Below are 24,164 nucleotides of genomic sequence, written 5' to 3'. Positions count from 1 at the left end.
TTTCTTAACGCTACCAGTCAATGCGTCAATTTCACGCAAGGCCTGACAAAGCACCATGTGGTCATTGAGATGTGCCTGCTGGGAAGCATCATTTTCAGCTGACGCGAGGGTTGCAAAAATTCACGCTTTAGGCTCATGCGTCATTCTTTTTCTTTTAACGAAATAGGGCATGTTTTGGGGTGTAATGTGATGTACAATGCATGTAGTCATTTACAGGGATTGCTGTCTTGGGTATGAAGTTGACCTGCATACTGTTTTTGCATGTGTTTAATGTGTGTATTGACAGTGTACATATGTGTGAGTTCATGCTTTTCAGGGATCATAATACGATTAGGGCCCTATCCCTCTCGTAGCGCAAGGGCACACCTTACAAGAAGTGCCCTGTGTGCTAAATTAATATTAGCACCCAATTACATTGCTTTAGCTTCCACCAAGGATGCCACAAATTGCACTTCCATGGGGTCAGTGCACCCACATCTACGACAGCGCAGCCTACTGCCAATCTGCGCCATGTACCACAGTCCAGGCAGCAGGCTCTGGGGAAACTTGCGAGGGCTACATTTCCCCTTGCAGGTGAGTGCTGCGATTGACTGCAAACACATGGAAGGGGATGTATGGATGGCACCATATGATTGATTGAGTACAGGCCATTCATATTCAATGTTCATACCCCACAGGAAAGTAACAGTATCACCATTTGTGGGCCACATGATTCTCCCTCATGCTGATGGTGCTAAGCTAGATCACCATACATGCCTTGGAGTTACCTCCTATGTTTTGCTGACATTAAGGCTGCTTAAATCACACCATCACTATACTCTGCATCAGGGGATGTTGCTTGTGTGTAGCAGTTGGTGTTCACATCACTCATGTAGTTTGATACTGAGACAGGTGATGAGACTCACAGGGTCCTGGCAGTCCAAAACTTGACAGACATCCCCAGTAGAGCCAGAACAAGGATATATCAATTAATGTAACCTTGGCTCATCTGTTTCCATGTGTCCTGTATGCTGTTGCTCATATTAGCCTTGCAGAACTATTCCATGAATGGATTATGTGCAGGGAAGTGCTGAGGGAACTCACCATATAAAGTTGTGGTAGACAAACATTAGTTGTATGGCCTTGTGTCTGGAAGGATATGTATGAGCCATGCACATTGCAATTGCACATAGTCTTTACCACCAAGCGTAGCCTATGATTTGTGGATCACAAGGCCAGCTTGTCTAGCCACAACTAGTCAGGTGTAGTACAATCATAAATATGTTTGCCATTGGGACCCATCAAAATATGTTTCTAGGTTGCTTGATTACTTGAAGTTTGATGATGGCTATGCAGTTGTATGACGGAGGCACGCATGGTTAAACCACGCATGCCTCTACAACACAGCCGAAACCACAAATCAAACTTAACCAGGCATGCTTTTACCATGCATGCCTTTACCACGTATTTTTGTTGTATAGGCATATTTGGTAGGGGAATGTGCATTGTTAAGTTCACCACTACCCCAACCCTTCCCCTTTTACACCCGCCCTAAGCTTCTATCTCCTCTACCTTGCCCCTCCACCCCCGCACTGAGGCCTAAAACCTACCCAGTCCTGCCCTTAAAACTACACCTACCCTGCCCCTGCTCTGAGGCCTAAAACCCTGACCCCTTTTTAAAAAAACTACCCCGACCCCCCCACCCTAAGGTCAATAACTACCCCTGCGCTGCCTTCAAAACTACCCCAACCCCCTCTCTGAGGCCTAAAACCCTTCCCTCCAAAGCCCTTAAAACTACGCCAACACCCCTCACTCTGAGCCCTAAAACCTACCCTCAGCTCTAAACCCCCAAACCGAGCCCTTAAAACTACTCCAACCGTCATGCTCTCTACACCCGAGCGCCTAGGCTTGGGGTTTTGTAATTGTTGGTTCAGTTAGGGCGACAGATGCTTCTGTTCTCGAAGTGTAGGGTGGGGGGTGGGGGGTTGGGGTTGGATATTTGTTTGTTTTTCCTCCTCGGGGGACTGTTTTGTTTGGTTTGTGTCTGTGTTTCCTTGAGCCTCATACGCAGCACCACACCTCGCGTTTCACTGCGCTCCTCCGTGCCGCCACCCACACGGGCTCTGCCGCCGATCGCTTTCCTGCGCCGTCCGTTGCCTTTCCCTAGCGGGGGTTCCGTAGCCCTGGCTTCCCCTGGCAGCTCCACCCCTGACGCGCTCTGTTCCCATCACTATTATGGCTGACCCACCCTCTGCGGCCCAGGTGCGCGTCCTGTCCTGGAACGTGAACGGCTTGCTAGATAGACTCAAGCGTACTGCCGTCCTCAAGTACGCCCAGCGCGCGGAGGCTGACGTGCTCCTGCTTCAGGAAACCCACCTGCTTGGCGAGAAATGTCCCTTCCTGGCGCGCTACGGATACGACCGGGTATGGCACTCGGGGTTCTCGCGCGGATCGCGGGGGGTCGCCGTCCTGTTGCGCCGCTCCCTTCCCTTTGTGTTCACCCGGGTGCTTCATGACCCCCAAGGGAGGGGGATTGCCGTTTGTGGCACGCTTGAGGGTCGGCTGCTCAGTCTTCTCTCACTCTATGCGCCACCTAACGGGTTATCTCAAGCTTTATCTCATACCGCATCTTTGTTGGCAACTCTCCCGCCGGGCGCTATTGTTTTAGGGGGGACTTCAACGCGGTCTCGGCCCCAGAGCTTGACTCCTCAGGTCCGGTTTCGGCACCCCGCGCCGCGCGAGCAAAGCAGCTGGTGAATTGGGCGGAGGCTCAGGGCTTGTGCGATGCATGGCGGATTTGGCACCCATGCGAACGGCAATATACCCACACCTCGGCCGCCCACCACACTCACACGCGGATTGATGCGATCTTTGTCCCCCCCGCTGACTGTGTCGGCATCCAGGACATCCGCATCCTTCCCCGGGGAATATCCGATCACTCTCCGGTCCTCATGGGTCTGGGCCCCCCTCCTTGTAGGGCCTGCCAGGTGTGGCGCTTCAACGCCTGGTTTCTCCAGGATAAGAAGCTCCGTGGGGAGGTGGGGTCCGCCCTGACGCGGTACTTCGGTGACAACGATGGGTCGGTCTCCTCAGCGGGTACCCTCTGGGAGGCCTGCAAGGCCACCATCAGGGGGGCTGCCAAAACACAGGTGGTGAGGCGCCGCCAGGCGCAGCTCCAGCGGCTCACTGCCTGTGAGGCCCGGGCACTGCGACTGGAGCGATCTCTTTCGGGGACCGGTGATCCGGCCGGGACTCGGCAACTGCGACTTCTGCGGGAGGAGATCCGTCAACGGTCGCTTGATGCGGCTAAGCTCCTCTGGCAATCCTCGGTGGCGAGGGTATATGGATGGGGCGACAAGAATGGTGCGCTGTTGCACCGGCTGGCTACCTACGCCAGGGCATCGTGAATTATTCCGGCGGTGACGGACTCTGACGGCCTGCTCCAATCTTCCTCCGCGGCCATCGCGGATGCCTTCGCTCAGTATTACTCGCAGCTGTACCAGGCTCGGGCGTCGGACCTCCCCTTGGCCTCAATGTTGGCCGCTAGTAATCTACGGCTTCCCCGTCTTCGGTCCGGTGACTGGGAAAGTCTGGAGGAACCCATTTCCCATGAGGAGATTGGGGACGCGATAGGGCGCACGTCCGCGGGGAAAACCCCAGGTCCGGACAGCTTCCCCCAGGAGTTTTATGCCACCTATAAGGACCAACTGGTCCCACGGTTGGGGGCACTTTATGCCGAAGCGGCCGAGAAAGGCTCCTTCCCCCCGGAAGCAGACATAGCCACGATTGTGGTTCTGCCCAAGTCTACGCCGCCATCCTGTGATAGGTCGGCATACCGGCCGAACATCCTGCAATGGCCTTTATGCCGTTGGCATTCACCATAATAAGATGTGCAATGTCGGAAAAATACATGTATTGTCTCACAAAGTAGTGTACCTGATATGGGAAGGACCCATATCAGGACACATTGCTAACTTACTGAACACTTGGCAGGTATTACATGTAACAATAGACTCTGGCTAGGTAACTGACATCATACAGCAATATATGAAACATCTCCTATCTGAACTGTTGTAAGTTCATGGTGGACCATGCCACCGCTCATTACATGCTCCCAATGTCATTGCATGTGCAACTGAAATGCATTTTGAAGTTTCACATTCACAGTCATGTGCAGATGTTTATCTGCTACCACATATTTTCACAGTCTGCCAGTGTGATCATGGCTCCCCTGTCAAGCCTTCTATCATGTGGTCCATCCCAGATTGGCAATATATTCTCCTTGACATTAGTCAGAGGCTGATGCAGATGCTACAGTTAACATCCCTTTTCCTGACCTATTATTCATGTTTCAAGTTTCTTTGTAATAGAGATGCACATTGAATCTGGCAATTCACACAGCATCTGACATCACACTCAATGCGTGCACTACACAATTAGCATTGACGAAGGCACTCACTGGTAAAACCTCCACCTTACCAACTGTGTATATGGCAGGTCCATCTACCAGATATAACATGTACATCAAATTTGTTAGCTTAGAACACATATATTGTATGCAAAAGAAGCACAGTACATATCCATAGCTATTGGCTATGTAACCCTTCAGGATGTAATGAATCTAATGGCACAGTTGACATGACTGAATGATGCACATCGGTAAGGCAGGCTGAAGTGTACACACACATATGAACATATGAACCAAAACATGCACCTGTTGGCCAATTTGGGGAACCAGTTCTTAGACCTTATAATTACTATATTTCACTATTGTAGCTGACTTTGATAAGTTGCTGCACCTACATAACTCACATACCATACTCAGCCAGGTATTACAAAACCCTATCCCTCTTACATTTTAACACCAGCAAATGAGTACGCAACATACATCACACCTTAGGCATCCTTGTTCCCCAAGTTAAGTGAATTCTGCACCTGTCAGTTCTGCAAAGTACCAGATATTGTTCAAACCAGCCCCATGCAGCTTCAATTATGTTATTAGACAATTAAACACCAACATGTATGGGATATGTTGATATGTGTCAGATTCAGACTGGCATATCATTGGATTCATTACCATGTGAGTAGGCTCCTCACTGACATACATTGGGCCTCTTTTTCAAGAGGCATGTTCAACAGAGGCTCATATGTAAGGACAGCTCAACTGGCTCTGTCCTCAAAATCACCTCCATGAGGCCATGCAAAGACAGCATGCAGGGCTTCTTATGCATTCAGAGGTATGGAGTAAGGAAAGGCAGTACAAAGCACAGAGTAGCAATAGTGGATATCAAGGAGCCATCATTTTTACATTGGAATTGCTGTTCAAGACCAGTGGCGCATTCACAGTTTAGCTAAACTGTGTAAGCCATGGGAGGCCTCATTAATGTATGAATACCCTGGGGAGGTATGCCAAGGTGGATCATCGGCACATCACTGTGTCATTCAGTATTGTATATGTGCTGTATTCCAATGCACACACACAAGAGTTTTAAAGTCTACCATTGCATTTCTTTGTCCTGAGAGCTGTTCCTTCCAGTACAATACCAATCATGTCAACAATGCACACTCATGTGCACCAGAGGTCAAGGGTGCATGTGGAGGCAAATAACATTAACGGGACTAATTTGCAAGCCCCGCCAAGACCTCACTTTTTTAGATATGAAAAGTGATGCACCTGCACCGCTAGGTGCTTATAAATAAGCACCCTAGTTGGTAAGGTGGTCTGCTATAACTCAACGGATTGCCCCTTCATCAATGACTTTTACCCAAATCTGCATCTTTTTAGTCTTGCTCGCCAGCACAGCACAAATCCTAGTTGAACTGCGCAGCACCATTACTACCATAGAGTTTTGTAATGGGCCGTACAACTGTACCTGGAAAATGCTTGTGGTGAAAGAAGGACCTCTGGACCTGACCTGCACTATCTGGGTTGTCATCATATGAGTTGTCTGGATGGGTTACCGACATGCGCATCAGCTCTATACTTCCCTGGGACACAATTGTATCACCTAAAGGGATACACATGTGTGGCCCGATCAGTGACACAGATAGCACTGTTGCACAGATCATGCCAGTGCTATTGCCACAGCATTTGCCTTTTTTGCATGGGGGCATGGCTATTTTTAACAAAAAAGTTATGTGTGCCATACTTATTGTTAACACTATTCATCAATGGGTAAATGAGACACATAGGAAACCATACAAATCATGTGTACTTTCAACTTGTCCACCAACTTGGATGTCTAGGAGGTCTGATTCACGGCCAACCACAACAGCCCAGCGATGTTTTAATCGATGGACCGTCCGGTTGATGCCAAATAGTCTCTCCATCTGCGTCCGCACCTTCTCCCACCATTGCCTCTGCACTGTGGTGGGGTAGCCCAGGAGAACATGTCCCCCACTGGTCAGGTTGTATTGCAGGTAGAAGTAAACCAGCCACAGGAAGTTCCCAAACTCCTGGTCATTCATGGGGCGAGCCCTACCCTTCCCAGGCATGCCCCAACCCAAACACAACTAACACCCAAACAAAACAGAATCCCCCAAAAACCCACAACTAGCCCTATTACAATAATACCCCAGAAGACAAACACCTGACTAAACACAGGACAGTACACAATGATACACAACAAGAAAGCACAAAAGGACTTTAGGGACATGACAGGGACAGCATACACAACTAAACAGCTATAGACACACCAGAACATCTCCAACACAGCCAATACACAACCACTCAGAAGCACAGACAGGTAAACTGTGATTTGAACTGAAAATGAAAGTAACTTTCCAGTTCCTCGATTACAGCATGCATGATCCATGACATGACTTCCTGGTTGGATGTGCCATGTTTTCAGCAGATGTGTCATTTTTTTTCTTAACGCTACCAGTCAATGCGTCAATTTCACGCAAGGCCTGACAAAGCACCATGTGGTCATTGAGATGTGCCTGCTGGGAAGCATCATTTTCAGCTGACGCGAGGGTTGCAAAAATTCACGCTTTAGGCTCATGCGTCATTCTTTTTCTTTTAACGAAATAGGGCATGTTTTGGGGTGTAATGTGATGTACAATGCATGTAGTCATTTACAGGGATTGCTGTCTTGGGTATGAAGTTGACCTGCATACTGTTTTTGCATGTGTTTAATGTGTGTATTGACAGTGTACATATGTGTGAGTTCATGCTTTTCAGGGATCATAATACGATTAGGGCCCTATCCCTCTCGTAGCGCAAGGGCACACCTTACAAGAAGTGCCCTGTGTGCTAAATTAATATTAGCACCCAATTACATTGCTTTAGCTTCCACCAAGGATGCCACAAATTGCACTTCCATGGGGTCAGTGCACCCACATCTACGACAGCGCAGCCTACTGCCAATCTGCGCCATGTACCACAGTCCAGGCAGCAGGCTCTGGGGAAACTTGCGAGGGCTACATTTCCCCTTGCAGGTGAGTGCTGCGATTGACTGCAAACACATGGAAGGGGATGTATGGATGGCACCATATGATTGATTGAGTACAGGCCATTCATATTCAATGTTCATACCCCACAGGAAAGTAACAGTATCACCATTTGTGGGCCACATGATTCTCCCTCATGCTGATGGTGCTAAGCTAGATCACCATACATGCCTTGGAGTTACCTCCTATGTTTTGCTGACATTAAGGCTGCTTAAATCACACCATCACTATACTCTGCATCAGGGGATGTTGCTTGTGTGTAGCAGTTGGTGTTCACATCACTCATGTAGTTTGATACTGAGACAGGTGATGAGACTCACAGGGTCCTGGCAGTCCAAAACTTGACAGACATCCCCAGTAGAGCCAGAACAAGGATATATCAATTAATGTAACCTTGGCTCATCTGTTTCCATGTGTCCTGTATGCTGTTGCTCATATTAGCCTTGCAGAACTATTCCATGAATGGATTATGTGCAGGGAAGTGCTGAGGGAACTCACCATATAAAGTTGTGGTAGACAAACATTAGTTGTATGGCCTTGTGTCTGGAAGGATATGTATGAGCCATGCACATTGCAATTGCACATAGTCTTTACCACCAAGCGTAGCCTATGATTTGTGGATCACAAGGCCAGCTTGTCTAGCCACAACTAGTCAGGTGTAGTACAATCATAAATATGTTTGCCATTGGGACCCATCAAAATATGTTTCTAGGTTGCTTGATTACTTGAAGTTTGATGATGGCTATGCAGTTGTATGACGGAGGCACGCATGGTTAAACCACGCATGCCTCTACAACACAGCCGAAACCACAAATCAAACTTAACCAGGCATGCTTTTACCATGCATGCCTTTACCACGTATTTTTGTTGTATAGGCATATTTGGTAGGGGAATGTGCATTGTTAAGTTCACCACTACCCCAACCCTTCCCCTTTTACACCCGCCCTAAGCTTCTATCTCCTCTACCTTGCCCCTCCACCCCCGCACTGAGGCCTAAAACCTACCCAGTCCTGCCCTTAAAACTACACCTACCCTGCCCCTGCTCTGAGGCCTAAAACCCTGACCCCTTTTTAAAAAAACTACCCCGACCCCCCCACCCTAAGGTCAATAACTACCCCTGCGCTGCCTTCAAAACTACCCCAACCCCCTCTCTGAGGCCTAAAACCCTTCCCTCCAAAGCCCTTAAAACTACGCCAACACCCCTCACTCTGAGCCCTAAAACCTACCCTCAGCTCTAAACCCCCAAACCGAGCCCTTAAAACTACTCCAACCGTCATGCTCTCTACACCCGAGCGCCTAGGCTTGGGGTTTTGTAATTGTTGGTTCAGTTAGGGCGACAGATGCTTCTGTTCTCGAAGTGTAGGGTGGGGGGTGGGGGGTTGGGGTTGGATATTTGTTTGTTTTTCCTCCTCGGGGGACTGTTTTGTTTGGTTTGTGTCTGTGTTTCCTTGAGCCTCATACGCAGCACCACACCTCGCGTTTCACTGCGCTCCTCCGTGCAGCCACCCACACGGGCTCTGCCGCCGATCGCTTTCCTGCGCCGTCCGTTGCCTTTCCCTAGCGGGGGTTCCGTAGCCCTGGCTTCCCCTGGCAGCTCCACCCCTGACGCGCTCTGTTCCCATCACTATTATGGCTGACCCACCCTCTGCGGCCCAGGTGCGCGTCCTGTCCTGGAACGTGAACGGCTTGCTAGATAGACTCAAGCGTACTGCCGTCCTCAAGTACGCCCAGCGCGCGGAGGCTGACGTGCTCCTGCTTCAGGAAACCCACCTGCTTGGCGAGAAATGTCCCTTCCTGGCGCGCTACGGATACGACCGGGTATGGCACTCGGGGTTCTCGCGCGGATCGCGGGGGGTCGCCGTCCTGTTGCGCCGCTCCCTTCCCTTTGTGTTCACCCGGGTGCTTCATGACCCCCAAGGGAGGGGGATTGCCGTTTGTGGCACGCTTGAGGGTCGGCTGCTCAGTCTTCTCTCACTCTATGCGCCACCTAACGGGTTATCTCAAGCTTTATCTCATACCGCATCTTTGTTGGCAACTCTCCCGCCGGGCGCTATTGTTTTAGGGGGGACTTCAACGCGGTCTCGGCCCCAGAGCTTGACTCCTCAGGTCCGGTTTCGGCACCCCGCGCCGCGCGAGCAAAGCAGCTGGTGAATTGGGCGGAGGCTCAGGGCTTGTGCGATGCATGGCGGATTTGGCACCCATGCGAACGGCAATATACCCACACCTCGGCCGCCCACCACACTCACACGCGGATTGATGCGATCTTTGTCCCCCCCGCTGACTGTGTCGGCATCCAGGACATCCGCATCCTTCCCCGGGGAATATCCGATCACTCTCCGGTCCTCATGGGTCTGGGCCCCCCTCCTTGTAGGGCCTGCCAGGTGTGGCGCTTCAACGCCTGGTTTCTCCAGGATAAGAAGCTCCGTGGGGAGGTGGGGTCCGCCCTGACGCGGTACTTCGGTGACAACGATGGGTCGGTCTCCTCAGCGGGTACCCTCTGGGAGGCCTGCAAGGCCACCATCAGGGGGGCTGCCAAAACACAGGTGGTGAGGCGCCGCCAGGCGCAGCTCCAGCGGCTCACTGCCTGTGAGGCCCGGGCACTGCGACTGGAGCGATCTCTTTCGGGGACCGGTGATCCGGCCGGGACTCGGCAACTGCGACTTCTGCGGGAGGAGATCCGTCAACGGTCGCTTGATGCGGCTAAGCTCCTCTGGCAATCCTCGGTGGCGAGGGTATATGGATGGGGCGACAAGAATGGTGCGCTGTTGCACCGGCTGGCTACCTACGCCAGGGCATCGTGAATTATTCCGGCGGTGACGGACTCTGACGGCCTGCTCCAATCTTCCTCCGCGGCCATCGCGGATGCCTTCGCTCAGTATTACTCGCAGCTGTACCAGGCTCGGGCGTCGGACCTCCCCTTGGCCTCAATGTTGGCCGCTAGTAATCTACGGCTTCCCCGTCTTCGGTCCGGTGACTGGGAAAGTCTGGAGGAACCCATTTCCCATGAGGAGATTGGGGACGCGATAGGGCGCACGTCCGCGGGGAAAACCCCAGGTCCGGACAGCTTCCCCCAGGAGTTTTATGCCACCTATAAGGACCAACTGGTCCCACGGTTGGGGGCACTTTATGCCGAAGCGGCCGAGAAAGGCTCCTTCCCCCCGGAAGCAGACATAGCCACGATTGTGGTTCTGCCCAAGTCTACGCCGCCATCCTGTGATAGGTCGGCATACCGGCCGAACTCTCTTATAAATACTGACATTAAGCTCTATGCGGCGGTCCTGGCCCAGAGGCTCTGACCCTTTTTGTCAGACTTGGTGCACCCGGACCAATGTGGCTTCATGCCAGACCGAGGCACTCGCCATTGCCTTCGTCGCCTTCACGTGGCTCTGGCTCACCGCCACCGCCTTTCTCCATATCTCACCCTCCTGCTCGCCGACTTCGAGAAGGCCTTCGACTCGGTTGGGTGGCCCTACCTCTTCGAGGTCCTGGCTCACATGGGTTTCGGCCCTAAGTTTGTTGGAATGGTGCTGGTCCTCTATGCGCGCCCCGCGCCAGAGTGCTGGTTAACGGGGCACTGTCGAGACCATTTCAGGTCGGCCGGGGAAAGCGGCAAGGGTGCCCACTGTCGCCTCTCCTTTTTGCTCTTACAATGGAGCCCCTTGCTGCCCTGATCTGAGCGGATCCTCTCCTTCGGGGTTGGGAGTGGCCGGGCCGTGAGCCGGACAGAATAGCCCTCTACGCGGACGACGTTCTGTTGTATCTTAGTGACCCGGCGCGCTCGGGTCCCCGTGCACTCCATATCTTGGGCCGCTTTGGCCGCACGTCTGGCCTTTATTTAAACCCGCATAAATCGGTTCTTGTGCCTCTACACCCCTCCCGGGAGTGTTTTGACTGGCAGGACAGTATTCCCCTTCGTCGGTTGTCCTTCAAATATCTGGGCATCTGGGTCTCCCTTCTCCCAGAGTTGAGCTGGGCTCTTAATGTGGCCCCTCTGGTCAAGAAGGCCAAGGCGGACCTGATACGATGGCAGTCGCTCCCGCTCAATCCGCTGGGGAGGGTGGCACTCTACAAAATGATGATTCTCCCCCGGTTTCTTTATGTACTGCAGAACACTCCCGTGTCCTTCCCGCGGCCTTGGTCTCGCGAGCTAGACGGACCGGCAACTAGATTTCTCTGGGGTGGTGGGAGGCCGAGGTTGGCCCTGTCGACATGTCGCCTGCCCACCTTCGACGGCGGGCTAGGTATGACCAATCTTTACCACTACTATTTGGCCACCCGCCTCCTGGTCATTCATGACTGGTTTGGAGGGGGTTGGTCCGACCCGGCCTACAGGGTGGAATTAGAGGACCTGGGTTTCCCCTGCATTCTGGACCGCCTGTACGGCGCCCCCATCTCCGCCTCCTGCCCAGACATCACCAGAGTGATCTTCCTGGCCTGGCGAGCGGCGCTTCGCCATACCCAGTGGACCGGGAGGCTGACTCGCGCCACTCCCCTCTGGCATGGGACGTGGCTGCGGGACGTCGCGGCTCTGGAGGGCTTTCAATCATGGGACCTGCTCGGCATCTCCCAGCTGGGGGATGTCTGGCGGGGGGGACGCATGTGCTCCTATTCGGAGCTGCAGGCGCGCTTCTCCCTCCACTCATCTCAATTCTACAGGTACCTCCAACTGCGACACGCCATACGCTCTTACACCCCTCTGGACGTTCGGCTGCCGGACCATGGTGGGCAACCTGGGGAGGGGGGGCATATCCCGAATACATCGCTCTCTTGTTAATAATACCCCCGTGGCTCGGGAGGACCTGAGGGAACGGTGGGAGGTGTGGGTGGGTCCCCTGGACGAGGTTGACTGGCGGGACGCCCTTATGGCCCCCAGGCTGGTGACGGCCTCTGCCAAGCTGAGGCTTATTCAAATTTACTATCTTCATGCTGCCTACCTCACGCCGGCTCGTATGCACCGTGCGAGCCTCTCCGCCGACGCGGCCTGTTCCCGTTGTGGTTTTGACCCGGCCGACTTCATCCATATGGTGTGGTCATGTCCGGAACTGGGGGGTTATTGGAGGGGCATAGAGGCTGATCTTACGGAGGTCTTAGGCTGGGAGGTGCCACACGACCCCAGACACACCCTTCTGGGCATCACTGACGGTTTAGATGGCACACGTGCTGAGAAGCTATTCCTCATGACAGCACTAATGGTGGCGAAAAGGGATACTGCAGCGGCTTGGAGGCATCCGCGGCCGCCTAGCTTGGCCAAATGGAGTACTGGGGTGGACTGGTGTGCGGCACAGGAGCGGACTCTCTATCAGGCGAGGGGCTGCCTTAAGAAATACCGTAGGATCTGGGGGAAATGGTTGGGCAATGTATTATGAGGATGTGGTTCGGGGGAGGGGGGCGGAGGGGGGGCTTCGGGTGGGGGCGGGGAGGTGGGGTGATCTTGTGCTGCACGATGGCAAACTGGTGGCTAGATAGGCTCAATGTTTTCTTTGTTGTGTCATTCAAAACAATAAAAATTTGTTTATCAAAAAAAACTACTCCAACCCACTTCCCCCGTCCTGTCTCCTAAAAGCGGAAAGTCTTCCCAATCCTAAAAATTACCCTGACACTCTTAACCACGCCCTGAGCCTTAAAATCGACACACAACCCTTTAAAACTGACCCAGCCCCACTTACTTGCTCCTGTCTGTGCCCTGTTCTGACGTGTCCTCTTCTGATGCATCTAGTCAGTTTGTGTGGTTAAGGCAAGCGTGGTTTAGCTTGCGGGAAAACGGCACGCGTGGCTCAGCCCGCATAGTAAAGGCCGTTTCCCTGGCTATGCATTCAGACATGAACTTCTCCAGCAATTATCTAGCCACAGTGGAACACTATATCTTGGGAAGCATCGTTGCATGGCACCTTGGCTGGATTGACCTTGTTTTATGGAATTTCTGGTGTTCAATTGTAACATATTCTGAATTTGGGTGTTTTGTCTTCACATTTGCACTAAGACTGTACTGATAGGAGCAAAGCTATTGTTTGTATCCCAGTACAATGCAACAACATGGTTGGCTAAATTTCTGTTTCTCCAATTGGCGCCTAAGCCTAGTGGGGAAAGTGTGGCTACATTCTCACTAAGTAGACACTGTTGCACTGGCAAGGTATAGTATATAGCATTTGTATGTGTGATATGAACTCTCCAAATGGATTTCATATGTGGATACAGTTTTTGATGTAGCATATGCAGACTGTAGGTTTGGGACTGTGTTCCCATGCAAATACTATGTTGATCACTTCACAGTCATCATACTATGAGTTGACTCTACTATTGTCCGCAAGAGTGAGGCTGTGCAAATTGCTAGCTGTAGAAGACTCACACACACAGTCAAAGCACACTCTACTTTACCACACCATGTTAATTGTGGTTGGCAATGGAGGACTATTTTCTACAGGTAGCTGGCATGTACACTATTTTGTTTGTGCCTGATGTTGTTCAATGCTGTTTGTTACACATAGCTACATACACGTTCTATGTGGCAATTAGTAGTAGGTGTGATGTGAATGTTTTGATGTTTACTACGACTATAAATTCAATATGCATACACAGGGGTAGTGCTTATATATTTATTTACATATAAATGTACACAGCTTCATGTAGTCATCATTTTCTGACATAATGTAAGTCACTCATGCACCTGTGAAAATATTTTGAATGATATGGTCCCTCCGATGTGTTGCTGCTACTGATGGAACAGTTTGATGTGGCTCCTCATCTTCATCATCTGGCAGCTCCTGCTCCTCATTGGCACCAGCCCATGGTACCTTTGTCCGCACACAAATATTGGGCAATATGCAGCAAATGGGTATAACTTTGCATCCCTTTGGTGGCGAGTAGAGCAATTGGTCCCCAGACATATCCAGACTCCTGAAGCGGGATTTGAATATTCCAAATGTTTGCTCTACTATATGGACCGGGTCCTGCTTAGAGCATGATTGTACCTCTGCTGGGGTTCTGTCTGGGGAGTAGGGTTAAGGGGAATCATCACTCATGGCTGCAGAGTATATCCTTGGTCAGCTGCAGAGACAGGAGAGGAAACCTTAGTTAAGAGCCATGACAAGGTATAGCCCTACATTCATGTTCATTCTGTTATGTGTCCTGAATAACTCATACACTTTGCCTACTATAGGAGACGTGCTATGACATTGTGTGGCAGACACGGAGGTAGGAAATGGATATGACTGTCACTGAACTACACATACAGGTGTGCTGTCCTCTGTGATTCACTTACTATTTGCCATGCTTTTGAGTGCTAATGCCATGAAGGTGACGATTTTTCAACAGTAAGGAGAGTCAATTAGCTATGGAGTAGAAAAATCGCTCACACTTATCTATTGTGTCTGTTATTGACTACTAATACCATTTCTGAATTGATACATGTCTGATTTTACAACCTGCAGCTGGACCAGGTGATGTTGCATACTTCTGTCAAATTTTTGGCAGTGAGAGTTCTCGTCAATGTTGTTCAATACCTGCTGCCATGGGGAGGGTAGTGAGTAGATATCAATGTGGGACATGATAGTGTACACATGGCAGTGCACTGTGTCTACTATGTTGTTAGTTCGCGCAGGACTTGAAAAAATACATTGCAAGATATTTTGTTTACCAGCATGTGCTAGAAACATCTTGATTCGCCTGGAATTCGAAGTTAACCAACCAAAATTAGAAGAGCTGGCTGCCCTGACGAACTACTTTTATCTAACAACGCCGACTCCGGAGAACACCATGAAGGCCGTAATAAAATTAATTTTCCTACAACCTAGTAATACTTGGTCTGACTGCCTTGCTACAGCCAAAGATCTTCTGCAGCTTCCCACAGAGAACTGGGACCCTAGCATTATCATCTCGCAGTCTGGACATGGAATTCTTGGCAGCCAGAGATTTTCATGAAACCCAAAGTCTACCTCACATACTGCTTAGCCACAAGCCCCACGTCACGCAGCCCTTGGGGAGACAAGCTTTACATCGGATCCTAGCAGCCAGACTACATCCGCTTCCCCTAAAAGAACTGTATCCAACTGGGAACTGGTTGAGCCTTACGGAGTGTTGCCTCTGCAATTACAAAAGAGAGTCCCTGCACACATGTTACTTTGCTGCCCTACCCTGCGGCTAGTTTGCAGAATCCATCTCAGACCTATTCTTCTCCAACTGAGCACCCGCACAGCAAAGGAGGCTGTCCAACAGCTCTACACTCTGGACATTGTGAATTATATGGCCAACTTTGGGAAATTTGTTTACCATACCCATACAACACTGAAGGACAAGTCTCCACAGCAAACAGCCCGGCGGCCCCTAAACGACAGGGTCAGCGTCCCTGAGGTCTGGCTATCACTGAAAAACTGACTCACCTCTGGGCTCTTTCAGCCTCAAAATCCCATCCCTATGTCACGTTTTAATAAAAGAAGGACAAAAAAAAACCTGATTTCAACAATGTCCTGCACATATGTTTATTTTTCGACTGTCAAATGTTTTTAACGTTGTATTTTGTAATGGTTTTAATTAACCACACAAATAAAAAAGAATTCATTTATTCATTCATTTCATTCATTCTACTATGTTGACAGTACACAAGGGGTTTGAGTTATGTGGGAATCTTGCACTGTACAGTGCAACTGGTACACTAACCACACTGCACTGCCACACTGCTTTGGGACAGTGTAGGAGATATTTCCCACATGATTTTGGGTCCAGGGTTTGATACATGTGCTGGCAGAAGAAAATAAGTTACTTACCTGTAACTACGGTTATCCAGTATTGGTATCTTTCATAGATTCACATGCATGATTCATTCCCTGTCATCGAGATGGGAGTACCACAGTAAAATATACAGGCAGTACTATAAATAATACATAGGCTAAAATGGCCCAAGGCCATCTAATAGTAGCTCATCTATGTCCTTTTTATTTTTAAAAAAAAGGACCAAATGTTGTCTTCAGCCAATCAGCTGTTAGCACCATCTAAGACACTTCCAGCAGAGGCAAGTTCTCTTCAGATCTTCTAAGCACAAGTGGGAAGCAAAGATTCCAAAATCAATGAGAACCGACTCCACGAGGAGGAGGGTGGGTTGCATGTGAATCTATAAAAGATATCAATACTGGATAACCGAAGAAGCAGGTAAGTAACTTATTTTCTTATCCAGTATTGGGATATCTTTCATAGATTCACATGCCTAAATCAAAATAGCAAGCAGTACCATAACTGTACTGTCGTTAGCGGAAGGTGGGAGACATGTAACTTTAAACTCCCAATAATTATCCACTATCCTTTACACAATGCATGTGCTCATCGTTACAGTATATTGAAATATTAAAACCAGTAATGTTGAGGTAAATATTCAAAGATACATCACAATTCATATCATGGTGCAAATTGTCAAATACAATTACACGATCATTTACCAAGAAAGAAAGAAAGAAAGAAAGAAAGAAAGAAAGAAAGAAAGAAAGAAAGAAAGAAAGAAAGAATTCCTCTTATGTAAAATAAAGAGGCTGACCTTAGTTAAAGAGATGACGCAGTACAGCTTGGCCAACCGCTGCATCCTCTTGTGTAGATTGCAGGCAGTACTGTTTCGTAAACGTGTGGACATTCTTCCATGTCGCAGAATGGCATATCTTGTCTAATGTCACTCCTGCAAACAAGGCTGCAGAAGCAGAGATTGTTCTTGTGGCGGGTGCTTTAGCGCCCTTACTGTCAGAGGTTTGTTAGCCTTGTCATGGCAGAATTGTATCGCCGATGCGACCCATCTGGCGATCGTAGCCTTCGTTACTGCCGTTCCTTGTCTTCCTTGTCCGTAAGCTACTCGGAGCTGATCTGTTTTCCTTATTTCCTTTGTCTTGTGAAGATAACATTTCAAGCATCTTTTGATATCCAAAGTATGCAAGGCCCGTTCTGTTGGACTAGATGGGTTTGGAAAGAAAGATTGTAATATCACCGGCTCGTTGAGGTGAAGTTGCGTTGGTACTTTTGGAATGAATGTTGGGCTCGTCCGCAGAGTCACATAATTTTCAGTGAAATGTAGGAAAGGTTCTTTGACTGTAAAGGCTTGTATCTCACTCACTCTTCTTGCAGAAGTAAGAGCTAGCAAGAGGGATACTTTCGATGTGAGAAATTTAAGTTTCACTTTGTGAATCGGTTCAAATGGTTGTCTCATCAACTGCGCCAGGACCACATTGAGTTTCCACTGCGGAGGAGGAGCGCGCACTGCGGGAAAAGCACGGAAGAGACCTTTCATGAACTGCTTTACGAGATTACATACACAGAGAGAAGGAATCTGAGGAGATTTCCTATACCGGTTGAACCTTTACTGAAGAGAAAGTGAGACCTGATTTGGCCAGAGAAAGGGGATACTGCAAAATCTGTTCAGCAGGAGCATAGAGTGGGTGAACGCTATTCCTTTCTCACCAGAAACAGAATCGTCTCCATTTCAAACAATATGTTTTGATAGTGCTTTCAGCACAGGATTTGGCAATGATCTCCCTGCATTCTTGTGGTATATTTAAGTCCTTAAATTCAAGGAATTCAGGAGCCAGGCATTCAAATAAAGTGAGTGAGGGTCTGGATTGTTCACTTGGCCCTTGCCCCTTGTTAACATCATTGAGGATGGCAACAGGCAAATGGGTTTCGACTCTGATAGTAGAAGTAGCTCTAGGAACCAGTATTGTCTGGGCCAACGTGGTGCTATCAGGATCAGGCGGCAACCTTCCGACTTCATCCTGGTTAGTACCATGGGAATTAATATAATGGGGGGGAAAAGCGTAGGCATAAATCCCGGACCATCGCATTAAAAGGGCATTCCCCCTTGACCCTGGTAGAGGGAATATGCTGGCATATTACTGGCATTTGGTGTTTTCTTGCGTTGCGAAGAGGTCCAATGCTGGTTTCTCCCATTTTCGAAATATCTTGTCCAGCTGAATTTGCTTGAGTTCCCACTCGTGACAACTGGTCTGGGACCTGCTTAATGTGTCTGCTAGGGTATTGTACAGACCTCTGACATACTCTGCCTTTAACAAGATTCCATGGTGTGTTGTCCTCTCCCATAATTCTTGTGCTTCCTGGGATAGTGTAATGGATCTTGTTCCTCCTTGTTTGTTGACATTGTACATGCTGGTCGTATTGTCTGTGTGAACCAACACGGAGTAGCCTGCTATCCTTGGTAGGAAAGCTTGAAGGGAATATGGCTTTGATCTCCAAGCTGTTGATGTGCTGCTTCTTTTGCACTAAAGACCATTTGCCTTGGATCTGTAAATCCTGTAGATGACCTCCCCAACATCCATGGATGCGTCCATTGTTAGAATGAAATCTGGGGTGCTCTGTAAGAAAGTTAGGCACTGAACAAGATTTGTTGCATGACACCACCACAGTAGAGCTTTCACCATCCATGCAGTTATTTGAATCACATCTTTGAGGGACCCCACGGCTTGTTGCCACTGTATTTGCAATTCCTCCTGAAGAGGCCTCATTTTCAGCCTCATTTTCAGTCTGGTTAGAGGTACCAGATTTGTCGCTGATGAACACATTCCCAGGAGCGATTTGTACCTCTGTACTGAAATTGACTTTTTTTTTTTAATGGTTTTTGCAAGCCTTTGTAGACGTATCTGTCTTTCCTGAGACAAGAACGCTATGCATATAATGGTGTCTAAGGAGGCTCCCAGGAAAGATATTACTTGAGTTGGCTGTAAGACCGATTTTTCCCTGTTTAGGGTTAGTCCCAACGTATTGACCAAATGAAGGCAGGCATACTTTGCTCTGTTGGCCTCCTGTGCAGTTGCTGCTTTGAGCAGCCAATTGTCGAGGTATGGAAATACTTGAAACCCCTGTGACTGCAGTGTCGCCGCTACTGGCGCCAGACATTTAGTGAAAATCCGTGATGCCGATTTGAGGCCAAATGGGAGCTCATAGAATCGATAGTGGGTACTGGCCAATGTGAACCGTAGGAAGTTTTGATGTTTCAGATGGATTGGGATATGGAAATATGTGTCTTCCTTGTCGAGCGAAGTCATGAAATCTCCTCTGTTTAAGAAGCCCAGGATATCTGAGAATGTTACCATCCTGAACGTCTGCTTCTTGAGAAACTTGTTGAGATTTCTTAGGTCCAGAATTGGTCTCCATTCTCCTAATTTCTTTTTTATTAGGAAAAACGAGAATAAAACCTTTCCCCTCCTGAGTGAACGGCACTTCCTCTATTGCCTCTTTGAGACGCATGGTCAAGACTTCTTTTCGTAATAAGTGAAGACGAGGGGGACCCCTGGGTGGAGTGGTTGGTGGTCGGTGGAGGAACTCCAAAGTGTGACCATTGCTGACTAGGTCCAACACCCAGCGATCTGATGTTATTTTGTGCCACCGTTGCACATGACTGAAAATTTTTGAACCCACGGGTAGGGAGGGAAGATGGGCTGGTACCCTGCCACAGCCTCCTTGGCAAGAGAAACCAGCTGTAGATGGTTGGCGATAAGATGAGGTGTTATAAGAATGCTGATATTGGGTTTGATATGGCTGATATTGTTGAGCCCTCTGGTATCCTCCTTTGTAATTGGCGAATCCTCGCCCTCTAGCACCTCTGAATGGTGTTCTTTTGTACTGTAGAGAGCCTAATGACTTTGCAGTATCAGTATCATTTTTTATAGTCAAAAGAGCATCATCAATGTGCTTTCTGAAGAGTGACTCACCGTCAAAAGCCATATCTAGAACTTTCACTTGCACTTCAGGTCTAAAGGTGGTCCCTCTTAGCCATCCCTGATGTCAAAGTACAGCCGCTCCAGCTAACTGTCTAAAACTCGTGTTAGCCACATCAAGGGCACAGTCAATTGTTTCTGCAGCTGCATGCTCATCTTCCAGCAGTATCTTGCATGCATCTTGTCTGCTTTCCTCCGGGATGAGGTCTATTAGTCCTGCCATATCGGACCACATCTGGCAGTCATAGCGGCCGATAATGGCTAGAGCATTCGCTGCTCTGATAGTTACAGCTGCCATAGAAGAAAATCTTTTTTCAAAAATGCAGATTCTACGCCCTTTCTTATCAGGAGGGGTAGTAACAGGGGTAGCTGGATTTTTAGATCGTCTTTGTGCAGTCTGAGAGATGACCGAATCTGCCTTAAGATGTCCAATAAGGCAAGACAGAGAATCATCCGGAGCTCTATACTTCTTTTCCACATGAGATAGAACTGGTGGAATGGACACTGGTGCCTTCATAATTCTTATGCCCTCCTGCCATATATGGCCTATGATAGGTATGGAGCGTACCACTTTCCTTGGGTCCTCCTTGAAATCGTATAGGAAGTAGGCAGTTTGCTTCACAGTCAGGGGCAGATGAAACCTGTTGTCTGCCCTCTGCATTAAATTGTGAAACCCCCCGATATCCTCCGGAGAAGAGTCTGACAGAAGGTGTGAAAGAGGGGATGGTGAAGGAATCACATAGTCATCCCAAGGAGCAGACATTGGATCTGGCAGTTCATCTTCCTCTACTTATTCTTCAGAGGAGGAAGTGTTGTGTGCTTCAGGGTCTACTGCCCCCGAGCCCGGTAAATTCACAGGTGTAATAGGCAGTTGAGGACCTGGTGTTCCTGTAGGTTCTTCCACTTGAGGAACCTGATTCCCTGACTGATGTTGCGTGGGAGGGGATCTTTGTTTATAATCCGCCAGCATGGCTTGAAGGTCCTCAATTAATTATGACTGTAAATGGGCTGTGTCCCTAGGGCGTAGTTCCGGTCGGGAATTAAATTGGTAACTATGACTTGGCATATACCCTTGTTGGTAATACTGCGCTTCTTCTTGAAAATCTTCATCCTCCTCGTGATCCCCCTGGCACTTCACATGAAGCTCAGATGGGCTGTGAGCTACACCATATAGGCCATCATCCTCATCATCATCATCTTCTTCTACATACCCTTCCAATAGATGTGATGGAAGTAAAGGTGATACTTTGATATAGTCCTGAATAGACAGGTGTAAGAGTGATCCCCGTCAACGGAGGCATCGAAGGTGCATAAATCACTGGAAAAGGTATTTCCTTCGTCGACGGTGCAGTCGTCGACGGAGCTGGTATCAACGATATCCTCGTCGACGGTGTCGTCATCGACAGTGACTCCGTTGTCGGTGATGCGTTTGTCGACCGTGTCTTCGTCGGCGATGTCCTCGTCGATGGTATCTTCGTCAACAATGTCTCTCCTGTCTACGGTATCTTCGCCGATGGACAAACAGTGGACGAGTCTTTCGCCACAGGGATCTTCGTTGACAGTGTCGCAGCCGACGGAGAGACATTGGCGGTCTTCGTCGATGATGGAGCCTTCGTTGTCGATGTGGAAACTTTGACAGAAAGAATAGGAGATCGCCGTCGTTGTTACCATGGCTGTCGACGATGGCGTCAACGATGTTACACAGATTGTCGTTGACGAGAGAGAGATTGTCATCAGCGATTGCTTTTTAAAGTTTTCTTACTCACAGGATCAGAAGGTTCTAGGGCAATCTCTTTCTTTCCTGACAGGTGTAGAGGGCACAGACAATGCCGGTTTAGAGGCGTGTTTAGCCTCCCCTCCTTCTCCTTCCTTGAAGCCCTTTCCTGGGAAGTTTTAAGGTATTTTCTCCCCTCACCTGAGGAACTGTCCTTGGATCTAGCTCTCTTCTGAGATGATGAAGCTCTGCCCTCTTCTTCATCTGAGGAATGAGATTGCTGTTTTGGGGTCTGGAGCCACAATAACAGTCTTCCTGATCTGTCCTTGAGGGTCTTATTTGAGGAAGGTGCGACAGATTTTACAATCTCTGACCTCATGCCTAGTATATAGGCAATAAATACATTCCTTGTGTGGATCATCTACATGGACCATTTTCTTCCCACAGGTATTACAAGGGCGGAAAAGGCCTTTTTTGTTTGACATGATGTACAGATTTGTTGAAGAAAAGAAAATGAGTAGCACTCAGGAAGACTCCTTTCCACATGATGTGTGGTGAAAATCTAAAGAGAACTTGCCTCTGCTGGGAGTGTTCTAGAGGGTGCTAACAGCTGATAGGCTGAAGCCAACATTTGGTCCTTTTTTCAAAAAAGGACATAAATAGGCTACAATTAGATGGCCTTGGGCCACTTTAGCTTATGTATCACTTATGGCACTGCCTTTATATTTTACCGTTGTACTCCCATCCAGGCATGTGAATCTATGAAAGATACCCCAATACTGGATAAAATGTGCAGCATTGCTCCAAGACAGGCACATTATTCCCAAGATGACTGTGTTGTTGGCTCTCATGGGAGATGTAGTATGTGCATGAGGCTGTACCTTGCTGCCCAGTCTGGAGCCTTGGAGGACTGATAGAATGGTTTGTGTGCCGCAAAACGGTGGGCACTTAGGCTGCGATGTGTGTATATAATGAGTAATGTAATGTAGCATGGTTGACATGATCTTGCAACGTTAAAATATGACTAATTTTCTCAGTTTCACAGGTCTGGGAAATATCAAATGCCTCATGATCATCTGATTTACCTGTGGACACGCTTCAACACAGTGTTTATACACAGCGTTTCACATATTGTTGCATTAGTGAGGCTCTTTCAAACCATTGAATGCACACACAGGGCCTCATTTAGCAGTTGTTGCTACAGGGCAGCACTCGATGCCCTTTGGCTGCACGGACCTGCATCGAAAGTGAAGGAATGTGCCATATTACTAACATAAGCAAAACGAACAATTGATGGACAGAATGCTAAACAATGTCAAACATCAACCTAGTACAGAGATCTGGGCCTAAATCCATCATTTTTTTGCTCCCCATGCCATTCCAGTTTGAACTCTGCCAAATGCAATTCAGTCTTGACCCTGCTCCTCATGGGAACAGTCCAGCCCAAACCGCAAGGCCAGGTCCTCCTGTGACCGAAAACAAGCAACCTGGGACCAGTTTCGGGGTTTCACTCATCATCAGCCAGGCTAGCGTGACTTCAGTGGCATGAAGAGCACAGGTCCCATGTCTGGGCACACCAGTCCCAATCAGGGTGACAGATGCAAAAGAAACAACTGATGGACAGAATGCTGAACAATGTCAAACATTCACCCCAGTACAGAGATCTGGGCCTAAATCCATCATTTTTTTGTTCCCCATGCCATTCTAGTTTGAACCCAGCCATATGCCATATGTTGACCTGGCTCCCCATGGGACCAGTCCAGCCCGAACTGTCAGGCCAGGTCCTCCCTGGACTGGAAACAAGCATCCTGGGACCAGTTTTGTAGTTTCACCCCTCATCAGACAGGCTAGCTTCACACCATATTCCTAACATAGAGCACCTCCATGGTTCGTCCATATACACACCATTACATATTGGTGACTAGCACCAACACACAACCCTGTTTGTCAGTATTGTGTCCTCAAATAACTTAATGCTTTAAGGGACACATTCCTGCAGCAAGAGCAAACAATCTATTCAATTTCCTCATTCTATGTGTCCTGCGGAATGCAGGACACATAATAATTGGACATGACAAACAGATCTGTAATTATGTATCCTCATTTCACTTCCCCTTGGGAGGCACACTATCATAAAACAGTCCGTGGGTACCTGATCCTTGGAAATCTGTAAATGTGTGAGATCTTTATTGGTGTTGCATGGGAAAAGCCACTGTAAGGACCATGGAACATATCCTTAATGTAGGTTGAGGCAACACTGCACTTTGCTCTGGCTTGCCTTATTGTATATCTATGATGCCATGCTAGGGCATGTAGGGTGA

Source organism: Triturus cristatus, chromosome 4_1, assembly GCF_964204655.1.
Source record: "Triturus cristatus chromosome 4_1, aTriCri1.1, whole genome shotgun sequence".
Taxonomy (NCBI): domain Eukaryota; kingdom Metazoa; phylum Chordata; class Amphibia; order Caudata; family Salamandridae; genus Triturus; species Triturus cristatus.
This window is presented reverse-complemented; position numbering follows the sequence as displayed.